This window comes from Giraffa tippelskirchi, chromosome 8 (assembly GCF_054371585.1).
Source record: "Giraffa tippelskirchi isolate mGirTip1 chromosome 8, T2T-mGirTip1v1.2.pri, whole genome shotgun sequence".
NCBI classification, from domain to species: domain Eukaryota; kingdom Metazoa; phylum Chordata; class Mammalia; order Artiodactyla; family Giraffidae; genus Giraffa; species Giraffa tippelskirchi.
Genome location: NC_137282.1, coordinates 118,097,463 through 118,121,465, shown reverse-complemented (window position 1 = coordinate 118,121,465; position 24,003 = coordinate 118,097,463). Strand labels below are relative to the sequence as shown.

The 24,003-nt window shown below is 42.8% G+C and overlaps 1 protein-coding gene across 3 annotated transcripts in view; it reads right to left on the bottom strand.

Moving 5' to 3' along the window:
• Positions 1-10,058: 10,058 nt before the first annotated feature.
• LOC145518772 (ubiquitin carboxyl-terminal hydrolase 17-like protein 6) overlaps positions 10,059-24,003 on the bottom strand; it is a 46,068-nt gene continuing 32,123 nt past the window's right edge. For 2 of the 3 annotated variants that reach the window (XM_081523647.1, XM_081523650.1), the window contains one exon: positions 10,059-10,343. The gene's annotated coding sequence lies outside the window, so the exon portion shown is untranslated. Of the gene's footprint in view, positions 10,344-10,736; positions 10,844-24,003 lie in introns of all 3 variants that reach the window. The other variant, XM_081523649.1, reaches the window with a different exon arrangement.

Below are 24,003 nucleotides of genomic sequence, written 5' to 3'. Positions count from 1 at the left end.
GCTCATCCTGCTCTGTTAGTCAGGAGTCAGAACCAATTGGTAAAAATGCCTAAATAGCAATCAGTGCTCACAAATGATCCTCAACATCAGATACACATCAGGACCAACCGGCAAGAAAGCCCAAATAGCACTAACACTCACACATGGGAAGGTTACCTGTGCTCACACCAGTGCACAGTGGACTTACCCACTCTTGGGGCTAGTCAGCTCCTCCCAAATTCAAGTTTCCATTCCGCCAATAAAAAGCATAAATTGGCTGCCAGTGCCAAGCAGGGGAGAAACAGAGAGGATTCTCAAAACAAATGGTTTTGATAGCTGCTAGGAACATCCCACAAATCCCTACTAGGGGCTAGCTAACCGCAGGCAGCAGTCTCATACACTATCATGGCCATAGATCTCCCCTGGAAAACCCAGGAGAGCCAGGTGCCCTGAAAGCATAGGAGCCGGCAGCAGCCAGCCCCATCCGGGGTGCCAAAATCTGTTACAAAAGAGTGAGTATGGCGTCTGGTTGCTCGCTGCTCAAAAGCCAATAAACAGGCCAGGCTGGTGGAAAGGAAAGTTTCTCTATTCAGGTCTAGCAACTGGGATGGGGAGAAGGTGGAGACAACTGTCCAAAGACTAACTCCCCCCATACTCAACAAGCAGGGGGTGAGAGCTTTTATAGATAGAATGGGGTGGGACTACAAGTAGAAACAGTACAGTTATCTCTAACAGTCATCTTCAAATTGGTCATTAGTGGTCTGACCAACATCATTTTGGTTGTTTTACATACAGTTAATCTTCAGTTCCGGGGTCCATTTATTCCTATTTCTTTGCAGCCAGTTCTTGGAATTATGACAGCTCATGCCTTGGGTACAGTCTAGTCACCATGTAGCTAACTTCTCCCACCTGGTGTTTTAGTATCTATAAGACAGCTCACAGGATGTGGCTCAGAATATTATCTATAGCCCTTGAGAAAGGTCCGTCTAGTCAAGGCTAAGTCATGTCCAACTCTTGTGACCCTGTGGACTATAGCCCACCAGGCTCCTCTGTCCCTGGGATTCTCCAGGCAAGAATACTGGAGTGAGTTGCCATTTTCTTCTCCAGGGGATCTTCCTGACCCAGGAATCAAACCAGGGTCTCTTGTATTGCCGGCAGATTCTTTACCCATTGAGCTACAAGGGAAGCCTCTAAACTCCTGTCCTTTGAGCTGGATTCGGTTATACATATATATATTTTTTTTTCTGATTCTTTTCCCTTATAGATTATTACAAGATAACAAGTTCTCTTGTGCTATACAGTAGGTCCTTGTTGCTTATCTATATGGCACCCCACTCCAGTACTCTTGCCTGGAGAATCTCATGGACGGAGGAACCTGGTAGGCTGCAGTCCATGGGGTCGCTAAGAGTCGGACTCGACTGAGCGACTTCACTTTCACTTTTCATTTTCACACACTGGAGAAGGAAATTGCAACCCACTCCAGTATTCTTGCCTGGAGAATCCCAGGGACGGTGGAGCCTGGTGGGCTGCAGTCTATGGGGTCGCACAGAGTCAGACATGACTGAAGCAACTTAGCAGCAGCAGCAGCAGTATTTTTGGCTGTGCTGGGGTCTTTAGTGCTGTGTGGGCTTTTCTCTGGTTGCAGCAAGCAGAGGCTTCACTGAGGTTGTGGTGCCTGGGTTTCGCATTTCAGTGGCTTCTCTTGTTTTGGAGCACGGGCTTTAGATACGCAGGCTTCAATTGTTGTGGCACATGGGCTTAGTTGCAGTGCACGCGGGATCTTCCCAGATCAAGGACTGAACCTGTCTCCTGCATTTGCAGGTAGGTTCTTTACCACTAAGCCATCAGGGAGCCTTAAACATTAAGTTTTTGACTGAGCACGAGACTGCTTAAGACTAGAGGTGTTCCCGGCCTCCTTCACAAAGAGGTTGTTTGTGAGACTAAGCTCCCTCCAGGATGGAAGAAAATCAAGCTGTGCAACTTCCAGGATGTTTTCTAGGAGGGAGAGGAAGGCTCTTTCTCCTCCCCTCTTTTGCTTCAGGGGATGTAAACCCAGAAACGGTAGTTCTGTCCTACCCCTCATCCACCCTGGGTGACAGAGGAGCTCTCTGGATCAGCCCTGCAAGAGCAGTGCTGGGCTATCTGCCTCGAGATCCGGATGGGAGACAGAGGCACGCTTCTCTTTGCTGTGACTATGTGGGGACTTTGCTTATTGTAGGCAAGCTGAACCAGCACAGCAGGCTCTGTGTAGTGCCCTCGCCAGGCTGCTCCGAGAACCTCAGCTGTCTGGCATTTTCAGCTCTCCTTTACAAAGGGTGACAGCCAAGCTCAGATCCAATCCACTCTCCTCTCCAAGCACTTCTCTGAAAATCTAATGTGTGAACATGGATGCTCTTAACTCCAAGAATCAGGAGCTGATCCCTTCCATGGATGTGGACATGCTCTCTCCCCTCCACTGTGCACCCCCCACTCTCCTAAAGACACAGCTGGTTTTGAAACATGTGCTCTTCCCCTGCTTACATGGACAATTTCTAACTGCACACCTCAAAGAATAGCCATCTCAAATGTGATGTAACTTGATTATTGCAAGAAAGATGAGTTTGAATCTGGTAGGTTCTCTGTTAAACTGATGCATTGAAAAGCTTAATTTGAAAACCTCAATTTGAAAAACCATCTGAATTTTCTATTTGCAGTAAAAAGCTAGAATGTGGACCTTGGGTAGAGTTCTCAGTTCAAGGAGACATATTTAGGACTTCCCAGGTGTTGGATCTGGTCCGTATAATAATTTCTTATATGCCCTCCATCCTTATGGAACCTGCAATGTTATGGAGAAAGAAAGTCTAATAAATAAAATATTAAACTGAGAAAGTTATAAAAAGTTTTATAATTCATTTGTCCTTCATTTTATCATAGATAATTTTCTACAAAGTGTCTTCTCATTCACGGCTAATTTAAAATATAGTGTAGTAATAGAGTATTTCCTTCGGGTGATGTAAGTGTTATATGAGTGTATCCAAGTCAGGTTGGGAGATGAGAGTGGACTCTGGGGAAGCTGCTGCTGGACAGGAACATTCCAATGATTCAGAGCCATGGTTTCTTTCCTTACCTTAGATTTTACAGTAAAGAGTTTGTTTTGTTTTTCCACCAGAAAACCCCCAAATAAAACAGGTCCATATCTTCATGTTTGAGGAGGTGTAAGATGATAGTAGACGTGGTCAGAGTCCCATTTCCACTACGTGCTCAGACTCCAGGGGCACATACACCCCTTCACTCAGACACAAGGCCCTGTCCCCTCCCCTGCCACCCATGTGTGTGTCTGCCTCCAAGAATTTACTCTTCGCTCTGGCTGATGGGTCCTAAAAGAGAAAGTGCTGGGAGAAAAACCAACCTTGAGAGCATGTCTTCTTTGGAAGTTAAACCTACAAGAAGTCTAGTTAGGGAGCGGTGGGGGCTGCATCGTACATTCTGGTCTCTGTTTGGTTTAATAGCCTTTTCTTTGTGGCCAAACAGGCATCAGATCCTTGAGGTCTTTGATGTTCAATGGCTTGAATCATGGTTTTCAAGATGGCTAATTAGCACGTAATGTTCGCTGCAACATTCCCGTATATTTGCATGTGTGTTTGCATTCCTGCGTGCTTGCACATACACTCACACACACATAAACAAGGAAAAGTAAGGAAGAGAGTATATCATCTTTATTATCCTTAAAGGAAACTGTGAGTCCACAATCAATGAGATAAATGTGTCATGTAGGAGAAGATTGTCTAGATTACTATCCTTTCACTAATCAAATTTTTAATTATTAATAAATATTTATGAAGAACTTCTAATATTTTAGAACTTTAATACTTTAGAACTTTGTTATGAGGAGTAAAGTGTGAATAATACAGTGTCCTCCCCTTCACAGAAATCTGCAACCAAATGCAGATAATAGAAATACTCTAGAAAATAAGATCTTGATATTAAAAGAAGACAAAATGTCTATCATTGTCTAATTACAGGTTGTTTACAACTAATCTACTAGGATATATGGGCACTTTATAAAATAAAAAAAAATTATGTTTAAAACATTGTCAATTGTAGGAATTTGAAAGAGTATATATTTTTAGAATGATTAGGTTACTACAAATATTTTACAAAGTTCTGAAACCTTGGAAAGGTATTCTTAAGATGTGAGCGGAGGAAAGTTAGATTTCCTTTCATAAGAGTCAGATTTCCTGTTTACTATTATAAAAATGTGTTAGTCACTCAGTCATGTCCAACTCTTTGCAACCCCACAAACTGTAGCCTGTCAGGCTTCTTTGTCATGGAATTCTCCAGGCAAGAACACTGGAGTGGATTGCCATTCCCTTCTCCAGAGGATCTTCCTGACCCAGGGATCGAACCTCTCCTGCATCACAGGCAGATTCTTTATCATTTGAGCTACAGGGAATTCCTATATTATATCATGCAGGACTTATAAAATAAGTACTCGTAAATATAATTCTTTGAATTCAAATTAGGTTTTTGAAAAAAATGTTTTTTATAAGAAAAGAAAATATTTTCTACATGCACCTTAAAATTCCACATATCAGCTATTTTACTTGAGATTCAGTAAGTTTCCATTTTAAAGATTAGGAGACAAAAGGATATCTATTTTGATTATTGTATTGGGGTCCTAATTTCCTTCTAATTTAATTGTATATAATTCAAAACAACACAGGATAAAACATTTTTGCTATATAAACTATCAATAAATTTAAACAAAAATGTACTTATAAATAGTTAAGAAAAACTCAAAATGTCTTTATCTATGTGTTTTTATTATGAAGAATGCATTTCAAGACAGAAACAGAGCACCAGATGGAACAGTACACCTGGAAGTTGCATGAAAATGCATTTTATTTCATAACAGAAAATGATGTGATTCTCATATTACTTTTATAAAGTTTTCATAAGTGTATGTAATTTTTGTATTAATCATGTCATCAGTGTGACCATTTTAGCAGTTTTCTTTTCTCCAGGTATAATAAATAGAACTTAATAAATTCTGATAGTTTTCTATCAATGATTTTTTTAAAAAAACATGTTCAGTGTACTTTAGCAAACACTGCTATAGTCAAAACAGATGTATCTAAACCAAAGTTTAAAGTAGATTTATGGTTTACTCTTCCCCAGTTTGAAGAATGGAAATACTGACAGTCTTTGTAGTTGATGCTAATTCAGATGGGAGTTGTAGTCCACCTATGTTGATTTGTGATGATTCTTGGGTGAAAGAAGGCAACAGGTGAATTCCCTTCTCAGTGCAGTAGTAATAGCACATTTGGTGTCTAGGGTTTATTCTGAGATCTATTGGGGGCAAAATTCACCAAAAGTTTACCTGTTTATTAAGTAAAATCCTCATCACATAGTTTTAAGAAAATACTACTTTTCTTGAGAAGGGGCTGGCAATTTTTTCTAAAAGACCAGAGAGTGAATCTATTAAACTTTGCCACGTGACTTTGGCTTATCCATCGACTCTGCCATTGCAGCAGAAAAGCAGCCTCGGCTAAAACGTTAGTGAAGAGCCATGCTGTTGCCCAATAAAATTTTATTTATAAACACAAAACTGTGAATGTCATACAATTCTCATATGTTGTTAAACAGTATTTAATTTTTTTTCAACACTTAAAAATATAAAAACTATTCTTAAGTTGCAGGTCCTACCAGTACAGTATGGGGTTAGAACTTAGTCTGTGAGTTGTAGGATGCTATGGCTGGGTCTATAGAACCACCACGTAACTGAGAGACCAGCATGTCTTCTTTGAGACCAGCATTCCACAACAAACTGATTGCACTGATTGAAACTGAAAGTGTTGGTTACTCAGTCGTGTCTGACTGTTTGAGACCCCGTGGACTGTAGTCCACCAGGCTCCTCTGTTCATGGGATTCTCCAGGCAAGAATATTGGAGTAGATTTCTATGCCCCCTCCTCCAGGGGATCTTCATGACTGAGAGATTGAGATGCAACAGAAAATATGAACACAAAGCACAACAGAAACCAAGTTACCAAGCTCCGCCCAAGGTGTGAGTGGATCAAGTTCTTCCCTAAGATGCCTGCCCCCTGCTCACACACACCCCCCTCGGGCTGGCATCCCCGGCCCCAGCAGTGAAGGAAGGCTGTCCTGTCTCTGGCATGCAGAGTGCCGGTTCGTTCTGAGCAGCAGTTCCTCCCTGGGCCCAGTCCATCATCCGTCAGGTCCCCACTGCCTACCTTGGGAGGGGCAGAGAGCTGCCTCTTCATCCTCAGGCTGTGCTGCAGCTTCCCTGACTGGTGATGGCCCAGGGGAGTCCAGCAGCTATTCTGGGCTCCATGCACCCAAAAGGAGCCAGGACTAGGACTTGCCCTGGCTGCTCACAGCCAATGCCTATGGATGACTCTGGCAATTTTAGTTCACTTGACACCTTACTTTGGCAGAGAACAGAATGCCTTCTCAAAACATTTGTAAAGAATAATTTTTGCCAAGAATGGGAAATCTGGACTCTTTCACACCAGAGATGAAAGCTCAGAAAAGAAGCATGCTTGAGCATGTGGATTTGGCTGCCACCTTGTTGCCCCACATGGGCCTTGTGTGCAGAAAGACAGACAGCAACAGGGGCCTGGGGCATTCCCTCATCCTACTCTGTGGCTGTAGCCTGGAAGCTGGCAAAGCAAGAAGTGCAATGCTCCTGCCCCCTGATTGGCCCAGAGCCCAGGCAGACAGCAGGCGTGAGCAGAGACAGATGGCCAGGGCCAGACTGCGGGCCAGCACACATCCTGTAAACAAGGGGGCTTTGGGCAAAGAAAATCAGAAACCTCTGGAATGACAGGAAACCACACATTTTGGGATGATAAATGTCTTGGAAGCAAACAGAAAGCTGGGAAAAGTGGAAATCTCTGGTGTCTCACTGTAACTTTTGCTCATTATGCACTCATTACAATAAAATTAGCTTTGCAGATAAGAAGTTCCCATCAGGCACTGAGGCTCTGACTTAAACTCCCTCATCCCCTTGGGAAGGTAGAGCTGGGTTGAAATTTAAAAAAAAATGTGGCCCCAGTCTTGAATGGTTGCCTGGTTACAAGGGAGGATTTTGAGGCTGTAAGGTTCCAGGTGGCAGCTGGCAGTAGACACTGTTTTGAGAATGACTGATAGTGTCCTTGTGTCTGATGCTGTAATAGGGAAGAACAAATCTGACTGTCTATTAGATCTGTTTCTTTTACTCTAATCTTTATACTCTATGGTTTCACTTTGAGTTAAGAATGTTGTCTATAGCCTGAAACATACAGCACAGCTCATTCCCAAGGCTCTGATCTTTAAGAGTGTAACATTTTTCCATTCATGGACACAAAATTTTCAGACTAGAAAGTTACATTTACTTTGTGGGACGTTTCCAGGAACATGGTGACCTGACCTTCAGGGACAGAGAATTCCTGCACCAAGAAGTTTGCAACAACCAACCTCACAGCTTGTTTTTGGAAAAGTTGTGCTGAGAGCTTTGGGGGAGTTCGGGGGTTTTGTAGGGGCATGATCCCTCCATTCTTCTTACATGGCTCCAGCAACAAACTTTTCTCTGCTCCAAACTCAGTTGTTTCCATTTTCTTGGTCTCACTATGCATTGGACACATAAACTTGACTTCACTAACAACACAGGTCAGTTAATCCAAGCACTCAGTAATCCAAGGATATGTCTGAAACCACATTCATAGTGGCCACCTGGCTGCATTTTGAATGCCTAGCTGGGCGATAGTTGCCCCATTTGATTTTTAAATGCACCACTGCCCCCCCCCCAACAGTGGTTAAAGCCAAAGTATAGTGCATGCTTAATAGGCTGTAAACAGGATGTTAGGGGTAGCCAAAATTCAAGTTAAGTCATATAAAAGCCAAAATGACTTCTCCATCCTTAATATGTGAAAATTTCTCCTATCTGTATAAAATAATTTTATTTCAATTTGTGCAGAAAAGGTAGTGAAGTCAGCAGAATAATGACCCTTCAAAAATCTGCTAATTTCCAACAATATGAATATATTACCTTACATGGCAAAGGGAACTTGTATTGATGTGCTTAAATTAAGAATATTGACTTGGGGAGGCTCTCGGGAGTAGTTGTGTGAGTGCAAGAAAATCCAAGCATCCTAGACGAGAAAGAGGAGGGACAGAGGGTCAGAGCCAGAGAAGGAGATGAGAGGACTTGGGCAGAGACAGTGATGTGACTGCAGATGGGACCAGGAAGCGAGGAAGTCGTGTGGTCTCTGGAAGCTGGTGAAGGCAAACATCAGACTCTGTCCAGTTCCTCCAGAAGAGCCCTACTGTCGCTGTAAGCTAGTCCAGTGAGCCCCACATTGGATTTCTGACTCCAGAACTCTAAGAGAAGGAACTTATGGTAATCTGTTACATCAGCAACCAAGAACTAATACAGACAAAGAAATGTACCTGTTTTTCAAAAGAAATGTATAACACAGGTAAGTGGAATTATTTTGCATCAGGGAGTTAGAATGAGAAAGGGTTAGGTAATGTTGCTCAGGAAATCAATGGAGAGGCCTCTGTCCTACGGGAGGAGCTGTGGGCAGAGGCTCAGGCCCCTCCCTGCGGGCATGGGAGCTGTGGGAAGGGGCGGTTCTGGCAGCCAAGCAGGGAGGGACCGTGTGCTTAGAACCTCTGAGAGCATCTGGGCCGGAAGACAGAGGCCTCCCTGAGACCTGTGCTTTGGCACCTTAACCAGCAGCTGAGCACAGCTTCCAAAAATGAGAAGTGGAGAAAAGAAATGAGCCATGGGAATTAATCAATATATTAATTAATGAAAATATGCTTCAGTTGTTTCTCTTTTCCTTATTACACTTAGTAGAAAGTGACAGCAGAATTTTATTTACTGCTTTAATAAACTTTTATTTTTTTACTTTTCAAAAGATTCAGCATAGTAAGTTCCTTCCCCAAAAGTGAATTAAAAACTGCTTGTGTTACATGTGGCTCATCCATTTAGACATGAAAATGCTGAGAGGACATATACAAGCTGGTCCAAATTACACAAACATTTGCATCCTAGCTCTACCCACTCCCTGTCTGTGAGGCTGGAGAGGCCGACTAACCACCTCTAACCTCACTTTCCTTACTTCTAAAGCAGAGACAACAATGTTATTATATCATATAGCTGTATGGAGAATTGCATGAGATAACGTGTGTATTAGCTCATATCTGAGGTCACACTATAAAGTAAGCTGAGTGCCGAAGAATTGATGCTTTTGAACTGTGGTGTTGGAGAAGACTCTTGAGAGTCCCTTGGACTGCAAGGAGATCCAACCAGTCCATCCTAAAGGAGATCAGTCCTGGGTGTTCATGGGAAGGACTGATGTTGAAGCTGAAACTCCAATACTTTGGCCACCCGAGGCGAAGAACTGACTCATCAGAAAAGACCCTGATGCTGGGAAAGATTGAAGGCAGGAGGAGAAGGGGATGACAGAGGATGAGATGGTTGGATGGCATCGCCAACTATAGACATGAGTTTGAGTAAACTTTGGGAGTTGGTGATGGACAGGGAGGCCTGGTGTGCTGCAGTCCATGTGGTCACAAAGAGTTGAACACGACTGAGCAACTGAACTGAACTGAAGTCACACAAGCACTTCTCAAATGGCTTGGTGGTAAAGAACCTGCCTGTCAATATGCAGGAGACATGGCTTCACTCCCTGGGTTGAGAAGATCTCCTGGAGGAGGAAATGGCAACTCATTCCAGTATTCTTGCCTGGAAAACCCCACAGACAGAGGAGCCTGGCAGGCTACAGCCCATAGGGCCGCAAAGAATCACATGAGACTGAGTGAGCCCTCACATGCAAGGTCACATACCAATCCCAATAATCCCAATGAATGATTTGAAATAATATGTGTTACTTGTCTACATGGTCCCCAGGGTGCTCACTCGTAGTATCAGACTTTGGTCAAGCATTAGGCCCTTCTCATTTCCCACGGGCTGTTTCTACTTTTCCATCTGCAGCCATCCACACTGATGTAATTACTTCCAACTGAAACTCCACCTTCCCTTGTATGTGGTTGAAGGGGTGGGTGGGAAATAGCCTTCCTCTGTGCCCACTGAGCCCTTAAATTCAAGATCTTATTTAATCCTTATAATAAGCCTCTGACATAGCACAGCTATTCTTATTTTCCAAAACACAGAACTGAGACTTGGTGCTTTTAGGAACTTGGCCAGGATTGATCTCGTATGGTCTCTACCTGCAGCGATTTGAAGCAGGATTTCAGTTCCTTAACCAGAGATTGAAGTCAGGCCACAGCAGTGAGAGTGCTGATCCTATCCACTAGACCACTGGGAGCCAGTGGCCAGTGAAAAGGTCCTCGTCAGTCGACGTTGTAGAAATGAAACCTGACAAAAAAGATGGAAAATATTTAAACGAGCCAAGTGTTTATTAGAAGGAAGAAGGGTATGCTTGGACACAACACAGGATGGCTCAGAGAGAGAGTTGCACCCTCTTAGTCTGAATCCCTTACGTGGGGTATTTCTCCCAGGTTACCTCTGACCAGTCACCTTGCTTTGCTGAGCTCCGAGTCTGTGCTGGGTGTGTCTCATGGTCCTACCCTGTGTGCGCATGCGCATTTCATAGCCAAGATGGGGTCTAGTGAGGAGGACTAAGGTAGGTTGACATCACCTACTATGGGGTGGTGCCTCCTCCTTTTGACTTCCAAGGAGCCTTTCTCTGAATGTGTATTCAGGGAGGTGTCCTTGACCTGGAGAATGAGAAATACACGGTCTCTTTACCTGGGCACTGCTCAACTTCTCCTTTCTCCTGTTATTGTCATCATCTTGCAGTCTGTCCACAGGGGACAAACTCCAGCTGCTCAACTTGGGACCCATGTTTCTGGTGCCTCAGAATCACAGGGTGAATGAGTTAGTGAGTGAGAACCCAAAACTTAAACTCAGACAAGTCTGATTCCTGGGCCCTCATACCCACAGGAAATTCTCCTTCTGTTCTATTCAGAACTCAGTGATTGTACTTTTTTAAGTAGCTCCTATAGATTTCTCTTGTTGCCAAAATACTGTCTGTCTATTTATTTATTTCTTGTAGCCAGATTTGAAAATATTTATAATCGTGAAAGAAGAAATTTTAATTCACCCGTAACCCACAATCCCCCAAATCTACCTATTAGATATGATCTCTCTTGGCTTACTTTCTTTCCATTTTAAATATTTCCTGATATAAAAATTACTATTGCCCAGCTAGCTCAGTTGGTAGAGCATGAGACTGTTAAAAGGTACTAGCTTTGTTTCACCAAATTGTTATTGTTGAGCTTTTAAGATTAGTTCTCATTTTAGAATAAATATTCTAACAGGTAAAACTTTGTACTTTATTATTTAACTTGGTATAAATCCCCAGATGTGAGAAATGAAATTCCTAGGCCAAATAGGAAACATCTTAAAGGGTTTTTACTTGTATGTGCCACCAAAGACCCAAACAAGACAAATTGTAGAGTACACAGATCTTCATGAATGAAAGCTATAGTCTTTGTTAATGGGTAAGATACTATATTCAAAGATTGTTATCTCTTTGTGGGGGAGAGAATATTATTTCACTCTTAATTTGGCTTCTTTTTCTATTTTCTGGCAACAATTTATATTCTTCATGTCAATTTTTTCACTTATGTATCTTGCCAATTTTTCTGCTAAAATGTTTACACTGCTATATATTTATAGGTCTCTAGTCTTTCCCAATCTGTTGTTTTCCTCTATTTGTTTGCACTGATCGCTGAAGAAGGCTTTCTTATCTCTCCTTGCTATTCTTTGGAACTCTGCAATCAGATGAGAATATCTTTCCTTTTCTCCTTTGCTTTTTGCTTCTCTTCTCTTCCCAGCTATCTGTAAGGCCTCCTCAGACAGCCATTTTGCTTTTTTGCATTTCTTTTCCATGGGGATTGTCTTGATCCCTGTCTCCTGTACAATGTCACAAACCTCTGTCCATAGTTCATCAGGCACTCTGTCTATCAGGTCTAGTCCCTTAAATCTATTTGTCACTTCCACTGTATACTCATAAGGGATTTGATTTAGGTCATACCTGAATGGTCTAGTGGTTTTCTCCACTTTCTTCAATTTAAGTCTGAATTTGGCAATAAGCAGTTCATGATCTGAGCCACAGTCTGCTCCTGGTCTTGTTTTTGCTGACTGTATAGAGCTTCTCCATCTTTGGCTGCAAAGAATATAATCAATCTGATTTTGGTGTTGACCATCTGGTGATGTCCACGTGTAGAGTCTTCTCTTGTGTTGTTGGAATAGGGTGTTTGCTATTACCAGTGCGTTCTCGTGGCAAAATTCTATTAGCCTTTGCCCTGCTTCATTCTGTACTTCAAGGCCAAACTTGCCTGTTACGCCAGGTGTTTCTTGACTTCCTACTTTTGCATTCCAGTCCCCTATAATGAAAAGGACATCTTTTTTGGGTATTAGTTCTAGAAGGTCTTGTAGGTCTTCATAGAACCATTCAACTTCAGCTTCTTCGGCGTTACTGGTCGGGGCATAGACTTGGATTACCGTGATATTGAATGGTTTGCCTTGGAAACGAACGGAGATCATTCTGTCGTTTTTGAGATTGCATCCAAGTACTGCATTTTGGACTCTTTTGTTGACCATGATGGCTACTCCATTGCTTCTAAGGGATTCTTGCCCACAGTAGTAGATATAATGGTCATCTGAGTTAAATTCACCCATTCCAGTCCATCTTAGTTCGCTGATTCCTAGAATGTCAACGTTCACTCTTGCCATCTCCTGTTTGACCACTTCCAGTTTGCCTTGATTCATGGACCTAACATTCCAGGTTCCTATGCAATATTGCTCTTTACAGCATCGGACTTTGCGTCTATCACCAGTCACATCCACAGTTGGGTATCGTTTTTGCTTTGGCTCCATCCCATCATTCTTTCTCGAGTTATTTCTCCACTGATCTCCATTAGCATATTGGGCACCTACTGACCTGGGGAGTTCATCTTTCAGTGTCCTATCCTTTTGCCTTTTCATACTGTTCATGGGGTCCTCAAGGCAAGAATACTGAAGTGGTTTGCCATGCCCTTCTCCAGTGGACCACAATCTGTCAGACCTCTCCACCATGACCCATCCGTCTTGGGTGGCCCCAAACGGCATGGCTTAGTTTCATTGAGATAGACAAGGCTGTGGTCCGTGTGATCAGATTATCTAGTTTTCTGTAGTTTTAGTTTTAGTGTGCCTGCCCTCTGATGCCCTCTCGCAACACTTACGGTCTTACTTGGGTTTCTCTTACCTTGGGCCTTGGGTAATTCCTCTTGCCGCCGCCACCGCCGCCGCCGGCCCTAGCCCCTCTCGCCTGCCACCCCCGGCCCCCCGCCCCCGGCCCGGCCTAGGCCCTGTCAGCCGCTGCCCCCGGCCCCCAGCCCGGCCTAGCCCCTGTCGGCCTCCGCCCCCAGCTCCCGGACCCTGGCCTGGCCTAGCCCTGTCGGCCGCTGCCCCCGGCCCCCGGCCCAGCCTAGGCCCTGTCGGCCGCCGCCCCCGGCCCCCGGCCCCCGACCCCCGGCCCGGCCTAGCCCCTCTCGGTTGCTGCCCCCGGCTCCCGGCCCCCGGCCCCCGGCCCGGCCTAGCTCCTCTCGGCCACGCTTCTGCGCCGAGCCGTCGCAGCCGCCTCACTTCTGCGCCGAGCCGTTCCTCAGCGATTAGTGCAAACAAATAGAGGAAAACAACAGATTGGGAAAGACTAGAGACCTCTTCAAGAAAATTAGAGATACCAAAAGAACATTTCATGCAAAGATAGGCTCGATAAAGGACAGAAATGGTATGGACCTAACAGAAGCAGAAGATATTAAGAAGAGGTGGCAAGAATACACAGAAGAACTGTACAAAAAAGATCTTCACGACCCAGATAATCACGATGGTGTGATCACTCACCTAGAGCCAGATATCCTGGAATGTGAAGTCAAGTGGGCCTTAGAAAGCATCACTATGAACAAAGCTAGTGGAGGTGATGGAATTCCAGTTGAGCTATTTCAAATCCTCAAAGGTGATGCTGTGAAAGTGCTGCACTCGATATGCCAGCAAATTTGGAAAACTCAGCAGTGGCCACAGGACTGGAAAAGGTCAGTTTTCGTTCCAATCCCAAAGAAAGGCAATGCCAAAGAATGCTCAAACTACCGCACAATTGCACTCATCTCACATGCTAGCAAAGTAGTGCTCAAAATTCTCCAAGCCAGGCTTCAGCAATACGTGAACCATGAACTTCCAGATGTTCAAGCTGGTTTTAGAAAAGGCAGAGGAACCAGAGATCAAATTGCCAATATCCGCTGGATCATCGAAAAAGCAAGAGAGTTCCAGAAAAACATCTATTTCTGCTTTATTGACTATGCCAAAGCCTTTGACTGTGTGGATCACAATAAACTGTGGAAAATTCTGAAAGAGATGGGAATACCAGACCATCTGACCTGTCTCTTGAGAAACCTGTATGCAGGTCAGGAAGCAACAGTTAGAACTTGACATGGAACAACAGACTGGTTCCAAATAGGAAAAGGAGTACGTGAAGGCTGTATATTGTCACCCTGCTTATTTAACTTATATGCAGAGTACATCATGAGAAACGCTGGGCTGGAAGAAACACAAGCTGGAATCAAGATTGCCAGGAGAAATATCAATAACCTCAGATATGTGGATGACACCACCCTTATGGCAGAAAGTGAAGAAGAACTAAAGAGCCTCTTGATGAAGGTGAAGGAGGAGAGTGAAAAAGTTGGCTTAAAGCTCAACGTTCAGAAAACTAAGATCATGGCATCTGGTCCCATCACTCCATGGGAAATAGATGGGGAAACAGTGGAAACAGTGTCAGACTTTACTTTTTTGGGCTCCAGAATCACTGCTGATGGTGACTGCAGCCATGAAATTAAAAGACGCTTACTCCTTGGAAGGAAGGTTATGGCCAACCTGGATAGCATGTTTAAAAGCAGGGAAATTGGTTTGCCAACAAAAGTCCGTCTAGTCAAGGCTATGGTTTTTCCAGTGGTCATGTATGGATGTGAGAGTTGGACGGTGAAGAAAGCTGAGTGCCGAAGAATTGATGCTTTTGAACTGTGGTGTTGGAGAAGACTCTTGAGAGTCCCTTGGACTGCAAGGAGATCCAATCAATCCATCCTAAAAGAGATCAATCCTGGGTGTTCATTGGAAGGTTTGATGTTGAAGCTGAAGCTCCAATACTTTGGCCACCTCATGCGAAGGGTTGACTCATTGGAAAAGACCCTAATGCTGGGTAGGATTGTGGGCGGGAGGAGAAGGGGACGACAGAGGATGAGATGGTTGGATGGCATCACCGACTCGATGAACATGGGTTTGGGTAGACTCCGGGAGTTGGTGATGGACAGAGACGCCTGGCGTGCTGCAATTCATGGGGTCACAGAGAGTCGGACACGACTGAGCGACTGAACTGAACTGATATTGATAGGAATTATTTATTAGGAATATCAGTGGTGCTGAAGTGGCGAGTGGCTGAGAGGAGATACCCTACATCCAAGATCAGGAGCAGGGGCCATGAGGAGATACCCTAAGTTCAAGGTCAGCGAAACCCCAGTAAGAGGGTAGGCGCTGAGAGAGGGCATCAGAGGGCAGACGGACAGAAAGCACAATCACAGAAAACTAACCAATCTAATCACATGGACCACAGCCTTGTCTAACTCAATGAAACTATGAGCCATGCCATGTAGGGCCACCGAAGATGGACGGATCATGGTGGAGAGTTCTGACAAAACGTGGTCCACTGAAGAGGGGAATGGCAAACCACTTCAGTATTCTTACCTTGAGAACCCCATGAACAGTATGAAAAGGCAAAAAGATAGGACACTGAAAGATGAACTCCCCAGGTCGGTAGGTGCCCAACATGCTACTGGAGATCAGTGGAGAAATAACTCCAGAAAGAATGAAGGGACGAGCCAAAGCAAAAACAACACCCAGTTATGGATGAGACTGGTGATGGAAGCAATGCCCGATGATGTGAAGAGCAATGTTGCATAGGAACCTGGAATGTTAGGTCCATGAATCAAGGCAAATTGGAAATGGTCAAACAGGAGATGGCAAGAGTGAACGTTGACATTTTAGGAATCAGTGAAATAAAATGGACTGGAATGGGTGAATTTAACTCAGATGACCATTATATCTACTACTGTGGGCAAGAACGGAGAAGGCAATGACACCCCACTCCAGTACTCTTGCCTGGAAAATCCCATGGACAGAGGAGCCTGGTGGGCTGCAGTTCATGGGGTCACGAAGAGTCGGACACGACTTAGCGACTTCACTTTCACTTTTCACTTTCATGCATTGGAAAAGGAAGTGGCAACCCACTCCAGTGTTCTTGCCTGGAGAATCCCAGGGACGGTGGAGCCTGGTGGGCTGCCGTCTATGGGGTCGCACAGAGTCGGACACGACTGAAGCGACTTAGCAGCAGCAGCAGCAGCAGTGGGCAAGAATCCCTTAGAAGAAATGGAGTAGCCATCATAGTCAACAAAAAGTCCAAAATGCAGTACTTGGATGGAATCTCAAAAACGACAGAATGACCTCTATTCGTTTCCAAGGCAAACTATTCAATAGCACGGTTATCCAAGTCTGTGTCCTGACCAGTAATGCTGAAGAAGCTGAATTTTAACAGTTCTATGAAGACCTACAAGACGTTTTAGAACTAATACCCCCAAAAGATATCTTTTTCATTATAGGGGACTGGAATGCAAAAGTAGGAAGTCAAGAAACAGCTGGATTAACAGGCAAATTTGACCTTGGAGTACAAAATGAAGCAGATCAAAAGCTCATAGAGTTTTGCCAAGAGAACGCACTGGTCATAGCAAACACCCTCTTCCAACAACACAAGAGAAGACTCTACACATGGGCGTCACCAGATGATCAACACCAAAATCAGATTGATTGTAGTCTTTGCAGCCAAGAATGGAGAAGCTCTATACAGTCAGCAAAAACAAGACCAGGAGCTGACTGTGGCTCTGATCATGAACTCCTTATTGCCAAATTCAGACTTAAATTGAAGAAAGTGGAGAAAACCACTAGACCATTCAGGTATGACCTAAATCAAATCCCTTATGAGTGTACAGTGGAAGTGAGAAATAGATTTAGGGGACTAGATCTGATAGAGTGCCTGATGAACTATGGACGAAGATTTCTGACATTGTACAGGAGACAGAGATCAAGACCATCCCCAAGAAAAAGAAATGCATAAAAGCAAAACGGCTGTCTGAGGAGGCCTTACAAATAGCTGTGAGAAGAAGAGAAGCGAAAAACAAAAGAGAAAAGGAAAGATATACCCATCTGAATGCAGAGTTCCAAAGAATAGGAAGGAGAGAGAAGAAAGGCTTCCTTAATGATCAGTGCAAAGAAAGAGAGGAAAACAACGGAATGGTGAAGAGTAGAGATCTCTTCAAGAAAATTAGAGATACCAAGGAACAGTCCATGCAAAGATGGGCTCAATAAAGGACAGAAATGGTATGGACCTAACAGAAGCAGAAGATATTAAGAATAGGTGGCAAGAATACACAGAAGAGCTCTACAAAAAAGATCTTCATGACTCATATGATCACGATGATGTGATCACTCACCTAGAGCCAGACATCCTGGAATGTGAAGTCAAGTGGGCCTTAGGAAGCATCACTATGAACAAAGCTAGTGGAGGTGATGGAATTCCAGTTGAGCCATTTCAAATCCTAAAAGATGATGCTGTGAAAGTGCTGCACAATATGCCAGCAAATATGGAAAACTCAGCAGTGGCCACAGGACTGGAAAGAGTCAGTTTTAATTCTAATCCCAAAGAAAGGCAATGCCAGAAAATGCTCAAACTACTGCACAAATGCACTCATCCTACATGCTAGTAAAGTAATGCTCAAAATTCTCCAAGGCAGGCTTCAGCAATACATGAACCGTGAACTTCCAGATGTTCAAGCTGAATTTAGAAAAGGCAGAGGAACCAGAGATCAAATTGCCAACATCTGCTGGATCATCAAAAGAGCAAGAGAGTTCCAGAAAAACATCTATGTCTGCTTTATTGATTATTCCAAAGCCTTTGACTATGTGGATCACCACAAACTGTGGGAAATTCTGAAAGAGATTAGAATACCAGACCACCTGACCTGCCTCTTGAGAAATCTGTATGCAGGTCAGGAAGCAACATGTTAGAACTGGACATGGAACAACAGACTGGCTCCAAATAGGAAAAGGAGTAAGTCAAGGCTGTATATTGTCACCTGCTTATTTAACTTATATGCAGAGTACATCATACGAAATGTGGGCTGGATGAAGCACAAGCTGGAATCAAGATTGCTGGGAGAAATATCAATAACCTCAGATATGCAGATGACATCACCCTTATGGCAGAAAGTGAAGAACTAAAGAACCTCTTGATGAAAGTGAAAGAGGACAATGAAAAAGTTGGCTTAAAGCTCAACATTCAGAAAACTAAGATCGTGGCATCCAGTCCCATCACTTCATGGCAAATAGATGGGAAAAAAGTGGAAACAGTGGCAGACTTTATTTTGGGGGGCTCCAAAATCACTGCAGATGGTGATTGCAGCCATGAAATTAAAAGACACTTACTCTTTGGAAGAAAAGCTATGACCAACCTAGACAGTATATTAAAAAGCAGAGACATTATTTGCCAATAAAGGTCCGTCTAGTCAAGGCGATGGTTTTTCCAGTAGTCATGTATGGATATAAGAGTTGGACTATAAAGAAAGCTGAGAGCCGAAGAATTGATGCTCTTGAACTGTAGTGTTGGAGAAGGCTTTGGCAGTCCCTTGGACTTCAAGGAGATCCAACCAGTCCATCCTAAAGGAGATCAGTCCTGAGTGTTCATTGGAAGGACTGATGCTGAAGCTGAAACTCCAATACATCCACCTGATGTGACGAACTGACTCATTGGAAATGACCCTGATGTTGGGAAAGATTGAAGGCAGGAGGAGAAGGGGATGACAGAGGATGAGATGGTTGGATGGCATCATCGACTCAATGGACATGAGTTTGGGTAAATTCTGGGAGTTGGTGATGGACAGGGAGGCCTGGCATGTTGCAGTCCATGGGGTAGCAGATTCAGACATGACTGAGCAACTGAACTGAACCGAATCAATCAACTGTCAGAAATAACATTCTGGGGGGGAAAAAAAGCAATAACATTCTGAGTTTGTAGTTCTCCTCTTATTTTTTGACAAGTAAGAGTTTAATAATATTGTGTAGTAAAACTCTTTAATTATAAAAAAAAAAAAAAGAAAGGGAAAAAAACTCTTTAAATTTTGTCTGTGTAGTTTGGCATTTAGGATAATACATATGTATTATTTTCTTGTATCTGCCATAATAAATGACCAGAGGCTGGAAGGGAGCAGGGAAGGAATCTTAAGCAGCAAAAATGTATTTCCTCACACTTCTGGAGGCTGGAAGCCCAAGGTCAAGGCATGATGAGCTGTGGTTTCTCCTGAGGCCTCTCCCTGTCCTGGCAATAGGGAGCCTCCTCAGTGTGTGCTCACATCATCTGCCCTTGTACACACAGCCTGTGTTCTTTGTGGCTCCAAATTTCCTCTTTTATAGGGAAGGCGCATAGTCTGATTGGATTGGATCCCAATTTAACAGCCTCATTTTACTCTATTTAACTCTTTAAAGACCATAGACATATGTTTAGTCACACTTTGACATACTGAGGGTTAGGGCTTAAACATGTGAAATTGGGGGACAAAATTCAGTTCATGCTGCTGCTGCTGCTGAGTCGCTTCAGTTTTATCCGATTCTGTGCGACCCCATAAATGGCAGCCCACCAGGCTCCTCCATCCCTGGGATTCTCCAGGCAAGAACCCTGGAGGGGGTGCCATTTCCTTCTGCCATTCAGTTCATAAGAGTTTATAAATATCTTTCTTGTCTCGTGATCATAGAAATATTTTTATTTTCATTTTGAAGTTCATGGCATCATGTTTTCTATTTAAATTCCACTTGGAATTTATTTGGTAGTGTGGTACTTAATTTTTTTTGGGGGGGATACATACAGAAAGTGCATAGGTAATATAAATGTATTTAAATATAAAAGAGTAAACAAGAAATCATATTCTCACCACCAGTCTTCAGAAATAGGACATTCTAATTCCTCTGTATCTCAACCCCCTGACATTTCCCTGTTTTTATTAGAGATTCCCACTTGCATATGAATTCCTAAAAAATACTTTGAATTTTCCTTTTTCTGGTCTTTGTATAAGTAGAATCACACAATGATTACCCTTTTGTGGTTTGACTATTATTTTGTTTCCAATATTGGTTTCTGAGATTTGTTCCATGTTATTGCATGCAGGTGATTTATTTTTACTATTTAGTAGTCCATACTTTAAATATACCTGTGGTGGTGGTTTAGTTACTATGTTGTATCCGACTCTTGCAACTCCATGGGCTGCAACCTGCTAGGCTCCTCCGTCCATGGAATTTCCCAGGCGAGAATACTGGAGTGGGTGGCCATTCCCTTCTCCAGGGGATGATTCTGATCCAGGGATCCAACTTTTGCCTCCTGCATTGGAGGTGGATTCTTTACCACTGAACTACCAGACATGGCCTTTTATTAATGAATATTGTAATGTTTCCTGTGCCCATTACTATTGTAGACATAGTTCACATGTGTCCGCTCTATGGCTTGGGTAAGAATTAATAAAGCCTAGGGAATGAACACAGTTGACATACCTATTAACAAAAACAACAGTTTATGTCATTCTATATCTGAGCCAATATTTTTACTGTCATTTTAAAATGTTTACTCAACTGTGGCTTGTGGAAAAGTGTTTGACTATGATTCCAATTTGCATTCAATTTATTACCAATGAGCTTGACCTTCTTTTAAATTTTTCATTGGATATTCATATTTTACCTTCTGTGAAATAACTGCTTATGTCTTTTTCACATCTTTCATTATTTAGTTTTGAAAGTTCTTTATATCAATGGCACATATCATCTACTTCATGTCTTTTCTTTCATTCTTTTTATGATGTCTTTTAATGGGCCATTCTTAATCATAACATGTTTATATTTATCCATCTTTTCTTCATTGTTTCCACTTTGTGTGTCTTTTAAGGTTCTTCATTGCCCTGATATCATAAGAGCGTTTTTATGTATCGTTCTAAAGGTTTTGTGTGTGTGTGTGTGTTTCACACAGTCACCCAGTTGTGTCTGACCCTGCAACCCCGTGGACTGCAGCGTGCCAGGTTTCCCTGTCCTTCACTATCTCTTGGAGTTTGCTCAAACTCATGTCCATTGAGTTGGTGATGCCATCCAACCATCTCATCATACTTATTATTTGTTTTATATTTTCACTGTGAAATTAGAGATGCTTTACTAAAGACATCCTGGTGACTCAACTGGGTACATAGATGGGTTTTCTTTACTTCGTGGAATGAATCCCCACATCAAGCAGCCTCATTCCATTTTAGTCCTCTCCATCTTGGTCTGCACTCTTGGTATCATCTAGTTCCTCTTTCCTTTCCCCTTTCAGATTTTACTGTGTCTTAAATGTTGAGTTTTGTCTCCAGTTGTGGCCAGTGTGAAATGTTAGGCATCCACCACTGGGTACACGTGAAGAGGAATAAACCATGTGGGGCCCAACCATCCTGTAAACAAGGAGATTTCAGAGCTCACTTTCAGTTGATGATAGTTCCAAATCCATTTAAAAATCAAAACGGAGTAACCATGCTTCAGGGGTCCATATAGAGTTGGGTGCCCTTTGTGAATGAGGTTTCAAGCACATCCCTGAGAACTTGAGTTTCCTAAGCTGCATCAAACTCAAGGACGTTAATAGTCATTCTCCAAACAGCATCTACCCAGCAGCCACCAGTTACAACCCTGTAGTTTCAAAGTCTCCCACCTTCAAACCTGTATATTCATTTTAAACGCAAATCAGTCCTTGTTTAACAAGTCCCTTCTTGATAAACTTCTTGACAACTTATGTAACCCTGGAGGTTTTTGTCTTTATAAACTTTCCCATTTTGTAATCTGGCAGAACACAAGTCATGTGCTTCTTGGATCTGTGTCTCCCAGGCTGATTCTTAAAAAACTCCAGACAAAAGCCTTTTTATTTCAAACAGGACCACAGGACTGTTTTCTCGGAATTCATGGGTAACAAAGGGTGGCTTTTCTGTCTGCTTCCTGTTTTCAGGGCACCATTCTCCAGGAGATCAAAGTTTACACTCTGTTTCTTCACAGGACCTGTGTTGAGCCTTTATTCACATAAAAGTGCTTCAGCTGAATAATTTACGATTAACATGTAGCTGTTTTACAGATCTTCTCTCACATGTACTTACATAACTTTATGCTGTATACCTTGGCAAATTTGAATTTTTTCAAAGCGTTAACAAAGGAAATTTAACTTAGTAAATTTTAAGAACTTGTTGGCTTCAATCAGTGATTCATGGGTCTGGCACCATTCCATCTTGCAGACAGAAAGGAGCTCCAAGAGCTGAAGAATGCAGATTTATAGGTGGAAGGGAGCAGAAGCTGGGAAGTTACACTAGGCTTGTTGATCATTACAGGATTACTTTCTTTTACAGGAGAGGAGGGGTCTCTGAGATAGGCGACTTAACTAGTGCTGATCAGGCGATTCCTGATTGAGTGGTTTGAGATTCCATTTCTGGGAGAACTGAAACAGTACAACAGTTCAGTCTCTGTTTGATGACATTGGGCTTAAAAGATACCCCAATTGGTTCAATTTTTCTATTATTTACAGAAGGTAGTAAATAGAGATTCATCTTTAAGGCAAAAGAAGTTAACACTCAGAACTTAAACATTTTACTTGGTGACTCAATGGCAGAGCCAGTAAGTGAACCAACATTTGCTACCCAATCATTTTCTTCTGAAAGATCTCAAAGCTTCTCTTGATTGATCTGTAAGTCACATCATTGATACACACACACAAACACACACACACACACACACACTCTTATTGCAGGATTGCAGCCCCTGCTTTCATTCATAAACTCTAAAACTGGTGATCTCCACAACTCAAAGAGTGAGTGAGATGCTGTAAGTTAACCCCACATCTTGCACAACAGCCAGAAATTTGGAAGGAAATTACAGAAATTACAGATGGGACCCAAATGAAAAGTTCATCCACTTATGGTGAATCCTTGAAAGCCTCAAACAAAGCCATTCTTGGCTAGAACTGCTTACTATTTTTGATTGGGCAAATAGTGCTTCCTGCTTTAAAGCTTTTTTTCCTGTGGAGAATTGATTATTAAGTGTTCCATCAAATGTACTTCACCATATATTTTCACTTTGGTCTTTTCATAATGAGCAAGTAATGGAAGATGAAACAAGCTTGCCTGAATTACTAGAGGCTGATTCTGTACAAGCATTCTCATTGAATCTTAGCCACATAATTAAAAGCATAAACTATAAAATGAAGTCATAGCTCTGGCATCAGAGTTCTTTGATTTCTATACTTAAAAAATAAATCTTGGAACTTCCCTGGTGGCCCAGTGGTTAAGAGTCTGCCTTCCAATTCAAAAGATGTGAGTTCAATGCCTGGTCAGATGACTAAGATCAATAAAGCAAAACTAGATGTTTTTCTGGAACTCTTTTGGTTTTTTCATGATCCAACAGATGTTGGCAATTTGATCTCTGATTCCTCTGCCTTTTCTAAATCCAGCTTGAACATCTGGAAGTTCACAGTTCACATACTGTTGAAGCCTGGCTTGGAGAATTTTGAGCATTACTTTGCTAGCATCTGAGATGAGCGCAACTGTGTGGTAGTTTGAACATTCTTTGGCATGGCCTTTCTTTGCGGTTGGAATGAAAACTGACCTTTTCCAGTCCTGTAGCCACTGCTGAGTTTTCCAAATTTGCTGGTATATTGAGTACAGCACTTTTACAGCACCATCTTTGAGGATTTGAAATAGCTCAGCTGGAATTCCATCACCTCCACTAGCTTTGTTCATAGTGATGCTTCCGAAGGCCCACTTAACTCCACATTCCAGGATGTCTGGCTCTAGGTGAGTGATCACACCATCATGGTTATCTGGGTCCTGAAGAT